We start from the raw sequence: 8,075 nt of genomic DNA, 5'->3' as shown, positions 1-8,075 counted from the left end.
TGCCCATTCGATTCGCTTCGACTAAAAAAGCGTTTTTTTAAGTTTGAAATTTAATATCAAAAGATAATAAACATTATTTTTGTATTAAAATAATATAAAAATATAAAATATTATATTAAAAAACAGTGTAGTTTAAAGCGTTTATAATTTTGTTGGAAAAATAGTGGAAGTTTTGGTAAATTTTTGGAAATTTGAGTCCTACATGTCATTTTTGGTATCCAGTGAGATTTTGATTTGACCTTTGTTGAATCCATTTTCAACATTAAATAAATGATTCAAACATTATTATGTTCATATTCTTGAAAAAATTAAAGAAATTATGGCCTCCGAACAAAACTTTTTAAAATTAATATGATAAAAGATAATAAATTCTGTTAGTAAATATTACAAACCTCAGACCAAAGCTACGTGCAACATTATCTGCTTGCAGATTGAAATTCTGCAGGTTGCTTTCACTGAGTAGCCATAAAAAACAATGGACGAATTAATATGATAAAAGATAGTAAATTCTGTTAGTAAATATTTTTCCCTATATTGAATTTGAGATCCTAGATCCTCAAAGAATATATAGGGCATTAGTCCATGAAGGCATATAAAACATTGCTATTGCAACGTCAGATCAAAGTTACATGCAACATTATCTCTGGGCAGATTGAAATTATGCAGGTTGCTTTGACTGAATAGACCAGGCCATAAAAAACAAAAGACGAATTTGGTAGAAGACAGTTGACAGATTTCGAGTTGTCGATTCTTGATTCTTGTTTTGTAGACTGTCATTCGTATTTTCCTTTGCCCGAGCAACCTGCATCGTCTTTTCTCCTTCAAGCAAAGCTGCTTCTTTTGGATTTTGTGAGACGTTCTACAGACCTATAATATTCCCGCAACTGCCAAACACACTCACATGTTGGCACTCCATAGAGTGTGAAATTACCTAAGAGCACGTAACGATATGTTTGGTTCACAAGTTCATTGTACATGGCGTCACGTGGGTATGATTTCTGCTTCAAATGGTACCACAAGGTCTTACACTGTAATGAGTAGAGCGCATGCATATCCGCCAGAACCATGGTGGATTTTCTTTTGCGGCCTAATTTTTAACATTTTTAACGAGCACATGGCATCGCAAGAAAATGTTTCAGCACTCTCCATCCATCTCTTTATAGGTTAGCCCACCCATCTATCTTAAATGGTTGATAAATACTTGAAGGCATAGGAGTAATGCAAATGAGTGGCTTAGCTATATTCAACACACTTCTTTCATTATTTCCTAAAATTTAAAATATTAAAAGAAATAATTACATTATAAATTTATTATTATTATTATTGATGATAATTATAATTAATATATTTTAAATTAATATATTTTAAAATTTATTTAATAATATTTTTAATCATGGATATTTATCTTTATTATATTTTGAAGATTTTTAATTTATAAATAAGTATTTCTATTATATTATAAACTGATATAATGGATTATTAATACCATAAGATCAAAACACTATAACTTATTTCATATAACATTTGTTAATATGATGTTTTTGAAATCAAACAATTTAATTAAAAGAGAAGAACTTCATAACTATTTTAGAAATAAATCGCAACTTTTGAATTTTCAATATTTCTAAAAATATTTTCTCTCGGTTTAAATACTTACTATTCACTTAATAATTATTGATAATTAAATTAAAATATTAGAAAAGCTATTTCTAAATAAACATTTCCATAAATAACTATGCTAACATAATTAGTAAAAATATAATTACTAGAATTAAAAATAAAAAAAATAATCAAAATACATTTTAATAAATAATCACAAACACAAATTTATAAAAAAAATAAGTTAATAAATTTAATAAGAATATTTTAAGTAATAATAATATTCTTTCTTAATAAACCTGGAACACACAAAATCTCTGTAACCCAAAAAACCTTTAAATCTTGAACACACATTGTAACCCAAAAAAGAAAACTCGAACATTTTTTTTAATATAAACATTCTTATTAGTGGAAAAGTATTAACACCTATTGATAGGACATATTTATGTATAAACATTCTTGTTAGTGAAAAAGTTCTAACACTTATTGATTGGACATATTTATCTATATTAGAGATTTATGGTCCTAACACGATGCGAAAAGTTTATAATTTAGTTTATTAGTGCAAAAGTATTAACACCTATTGATAGGACATATTCATCTATATTAGAGATTTATGGTCCTAGCACGATGAGATAAGTTTATAATTTAGTTTATTTCATAGTGGTTAAATGTTTAAATATAATTTGTGTTTTTTGAATAATTTTGTTATTATATTTACATATTTAATTTGAACATTTTTATAATTTAATTTTATTATTTTAATTTAATTATTTTATGTTATGGTATTTTATTATTTTATGTTTTGGTTTTTGAGATGTATAGTTTTTTTTGGTTAAATTGGTAGAGATGTATTTGATGTTAGATTTGTTTAAATCACAAGATTGAATTGTGAAGAATTTACAATCCAAATGTCTAGGGATTTTTATGTTGTTGAATTTATTTTTGCTTTCAAAAATAATTTTTAAATAACAAAACATCTTGATCTCCCCAAAATTGTTCACCTTATTTTAGAAAAAAAATCAATTCAAAGTTTTCAAAAAATTCTATCACTTATACTATTTCATCAAATAATATTTATAATTTCAACATTTAAAAAAAAAATAGGAAATTCAAATCATACCATATTTAAATTACACATTTGACATTAACCATACTAGATTTGTATGGGGTGATGAGGGATCAATAAGGTTCTTAGGATGGTTTGGTCATTACCACTTCAAACAATGAATGAAGTCAAAATGCTCTACCACCCCTTATTCGTAAGCATGCATATTCAACCCCTTATTCATAAGCATGTATTTGTTATCTCTTCAACACACTAATATATGAAGTCCAATTTTGTTTTGTCATGGTTATTACTCAACTCCCTCCTATTTTGACCCATGATGGAGCCTTCCTCCATTCAACTATCTCCCTCTTACAATAAAGCATCCCCCAACTGTCTTCCTTTATTCGAGGACATTTTAGTAGGTGCATTGTGTTTCTTCATTGCCATCTTAGAGTCACACAACTTGCTTTAGGGTAGGTTTTTAATTGTGTTTATTTGTTCCTTGTTCTCCTCACACAACCTTCAGTATTTTCTCTATCTTCGGTCTCCTTGTCTTCCCCTTTATTGCATCTCCTCCTTCTTGTAGTAACAATGACCAGACATAGATTGAAATTTGATTTAGGTAGTGGAGGTCAAGGTTTATCGAGGCTTATCAGTATGATTTGAAGCAGAATCCTCATCTATGTTATTTCACCACCATACTTCTAGAGATATCTAATAAAAACTTAACAATTCCAAAGAGTAAGTGATTTAGTAACATGGATGTCATTCAAATTTATATGTATTTGACAAAGTGTGATCCTAGGTTCCAAACACAAGGCATACCCACGATTGCCAAGAAAAGAAAATGTGCATTTGGTTTGTATTGGAAAATGAAATCCCTCCTTTTCAAGGTTCTTCTCAAGAGAAATGATATTAAGGAAGAGATAACATTAATTTTGGATGATATGTCGCAACCAAAAAAATATATGGATACTACAATAGCATTCATAAAGGTAGGCTTAAGCTTAGGCTCATGTTGCGGAATTCATATTAAGGATGGGGCCGATCACATTAAGTTGTATGTTTATGTCTCTTCCTAGCTTTTAGAACTTTACAGAAACCATTGGATTGTATGTATTTTGGTCTTTCAAAGTATCCTAGCATAGGAAAAATCCGCCTTGTCGGATTTTAGATGTTCACTAGTATAAACTTCCATTGAATTAATTTAAATTGCATTAGTTTTGTATTTAAAAAAATTATAGGTAAAAGGTTTATTATTTTTTCAATGATTTTTTTCCTTAATGTTGGAAATATTGTGAGGGGGGGATGAATTAGTATCTTAGACAATTAAACAATTATGACATATGTGTAATTTTCAATTACATTCAACATTCAATTGTTAAGAATAGTTAAGGAACACATAATCAAGTTATAAGCATAGACACATGAACACAAATATTTTACCTGGAAACCCAAAAGTGGAGAAAACCACCATGCTTCTTCCCTTCTTCATCTTCAATATTTCTTGCATAAATTCATTTTCACTAACCAATAGGAAGCACCCACTTCCTTAAAAAATTTAGCTGGCACTAACTGGTAGGAAGCATATACTCCCTTGCACTATTTTTATAGCACCCACCAACAGGAAGCAGCCACTCCCTTACACTATTTTACTCACCCACCAACATGAAGCACCCACTCTGTTGCATTGTTTCATCAACACAAACTAGCAAAAAGAACAAACTGCCTTAGGTCAATTTGTTGGAACCGCTTAGCTAGAGGCACTGACCCCGAAAGTAAATATGGACCTACCTTTCATTCATTTTCAAACTAGATTTTCTCCCTCTAGCACAAATTTCAAAATCAATACAAACCTGTTGACATATTTATTCTTTGATCAACAAAACACTCAATCTATCATCAACACAACATCTTTATCAACCTCAACAGCATATTCATACACTAACTCTCATGTACCCTTGTCATAACATCATCTAAGTTGTACCGTTGTCATAACATCATTTGAGTAGTCTCATACCCATACTCTATCATTAGAGAAAACATTCCAACATCTATCTTACCCAATAGTAATATCATGGAATCTACAAAATTAAATCACTTCCCAATGACAGTCCTTGATGGAATCAACTTCAAATAATAGATAATCAACTCTGAGTAGTAGCACTTCTCTCATATCCAAACAAGCAACGATGAAATAAGAATAGTTACCCCTACTGAATGTTGGATATAAACATCAAAACCCGTGAAGGTCAACCACAACAACTATATTCAAACACAAACTCAGATATGTAAGATTTAAATTATAACACATATTTACCTCAACCAACTTAGGCTCTAAGATCATATGACAAGTATATCAAAAAATAATATAGCCTTGTCATACAATACATGTTTGTAGAAAGAAACTTTGTCAGTAGAAGACAACACTACTACTCAAGCATTGAAGGAAACACTTTTTTTAAGGAGAGGGGCATGTTAGGTCCCTATAATACTAGTGTAGTCCCCATATTGTTATTTTTGTGCCCCACAAAAGCCCACTCTTGTTATTGTTGAGACCTGACATTATTATTGTTATTTAGGCCCTAATTATATTTTGACCCTTTAGACTCCTATATATGGAAAGGAGGTCTTTTCAATTGAATAATATAAGAATTGTTCATTCATGTGATATAAAGGGAGGTTTCCCCCTCGAAGAGGTTTATTATCTAGTCATTGAAATATCCTTTCTTGTATTTCTTTGTTGTGTTGGATCTAGATACATAAAATTTTAAACATAAGCTTCATACCCTAATTCTATTCTGAACATAAATATTGGTTCTCAAACATTGATTCTTTGTATGACAACTAACCATAGTCACCCTTGGAAGATGGTGGCTTTTTATTTAGAAATCTCAACAGTTTGATACTATAATAATTCCTGAAATTTTTTCAATATATTTGCACAAGACTCCAGACAACAGATAATCAACCATGACTAGCTCAAATATAGCTTATTCAAAGAACTCAACAAGAAACAAATTCATAAACACATCATAATAATTTGGTGCAACAAAAAAAATCTATATTCCCAAAGCATTGCATCAATGGTAACATTGATCTCACAATCAAATACAAGTAGAAAATAAAAATCTACAGTTCACTTATAGTCAAAAATCTTTGGCTCAACAAGTACTTTGGAAAGAAATTTTTTCATCAACCTAATCGTAGAAAAGCAAACCCTAATCTCATTTTATCAACAACACATTGTCTATTAACAAAACATTCTAACCATCATCATATCCAATTTTAACATCAGTATTGTAGCTAAAATCAATTTCCCTCATGTTTTTCATGTGATCAAATCAATCATAGGTTGCTTTACTAGGTTTAGCCTTACCATTTATCATTAGTAATCAACCTCATAGATAACTGAAATAAGTGCAACCTTGTAAATCCACATAAGAAATGATTTCTACCATAACTTACTCCATAACACCATTGTTTAATTTCAACCTCTCGTTTCATGAAATAGAAAAACGTTTTGATAATTATTTAGCCTACAACAAGGGTAAACACTCTTTGGACCTGACCACCAAACCGTACACCAAGACACTCAGATATGTACTCTTAATTGATTATAGTCTCAAAAATTACATATCTAGTAGAATATAATGATGCAACAATCAAGAAAACACCAAAATAACAAAAATTACATGGCCATAAGTGATGCAACCCACCCAAACATGCATTTGAATTCAAAACACAGTTATATCATAGCTACGATCTCATATTAGTTCACACCCATATACTTTTTGTGCCATGTCACAACCTTACACATTGAATCTTAGATTGCCCACGATTGCAAACATCCAAATGCTTGAATTCTCACTCACTCATGAAGCTCATGTTTGTAGACTTATGCACCGTAAAGTCCTGAGTCATGCATTCAAAAAACAAATATTACCATAAAATGGATGTCCTTATATCACTAACAACATAATGATACATGGACCATAATAGAGAATAGGAAACATTATAATGATATTCAGATCATTAGTGCACATTTCATTAGTTCCTTGTCATGTCATAGTTTAATGCTAGATGAAGAGATCTACTTTTATTTTCCCTCGTCGTACTAGAACTATGAAAGTATATTTAGCATGTTTCTCTAGAATGATCAATCGTATACCTCCTGGGTCACACTAGAGAAGAAGATTAAAAATATGCTTCCAATGATATTGCACTAGAACACAGTTCATAGTGAGAACAAAGATGTACAAATCACATCTTGCCTGAAATTTTTTTCTATAACATAAAGAAAAAGAAACATTGATCACACCACAATCATGATATTAAAATGGGTGCAATCTGAATACTCCATGTTCCAAGAGGCTCTCGAGAAGCTCAAAAATCAAAGTTCTTGGATTTTTTTTGAAACTATGACTAGAACAAGGATCTCGTCATTCCAATTTTATTGGAATAGATGAAACTCAAATATAACTTTGTACGTGAAAGTTATTTATGGTCAAAGCTCAAGTCAAAGGGAGGAATAGTTTTGTCGCTAGCTAAATTTGGAGCACAACTAAATCTAGAAATTTAGCTAAATTTGTAAAAACCGTTCAATTTGGTGGTAGCTAAATGAGAGATAATTTGGCACTACATGGTACTCATAAATTGTCAAATCATCAACTACTTAATTTTTCTTGTGACCCCTAAAAATCCGGTGATAGTTTTTTTCTTTTTGTTTGTAAAATAAAACAAAATAAATAAAAAATTGGGTGGTAGACCACCACCATCGCCAACCCCTTGTATTAATATATATATATATATATATATATATATATATATATATATATATATATATATATATATATATATATATATATATATATATATATATATATATATATATGTAAATTAACGAATGATTATGATTTTTTGAGGGAGCCGATAGGGATCAAACCCGCCTAGCCATTGGCCAACCCACCCCACGACCAACTCCATATAACACTAAAAACAAAATAATTGCACCATTTTAATAAAAACGGGTGGGATGAAGGATATAACTTGGGCCACCCCAACATAATGCTCAATTTAGTGTCTTTTGACTAGTAGGTTGATGGCCCAAGTCTTTGTAAGTCTACCCATGTAAATTTATATAACCTAGTTCCATTCACCTAAAACCCATATGAGAACAAGTAGAGGAACTAGAAGCGGGAGGTGTGTACAACCTAGCACTAGGTGTGAATGCATATTGAGGAGAGAATATTATATGGAAGTATTACTCATAGTATTCCACAAAATATTCTTATGCAGAATCTTTGAGGATTCTTCAAGATTCCCTCGAGGCTAAATTTTAATGCTGTTAGAAACATGACAAGCTTATACTCATATGAACTAGAATTTCACTAGAAATATGACAACGCAAATAGTTTCCTTATCT

Source organism: Pinus tabuliformis, chromosome 5_1 (assembly GCF_031772625.1).
Source record: "Pinus tabuliformis cultivar Carrire ecotype Pingquan chromosome 5_1, CPIR1, whole genome shotgun sequence".
In the NCBI taxonomy this organism is placed as follows: domain Eukaryota; kingdom Viridiplantae; phylum Streptophyta; class Pinopsida; order Pinales; family Pinaceae; genus Pinus; species Pinus tabuliformis.
Note: the sequence above shows the minus strand (reverse complement) of the source record.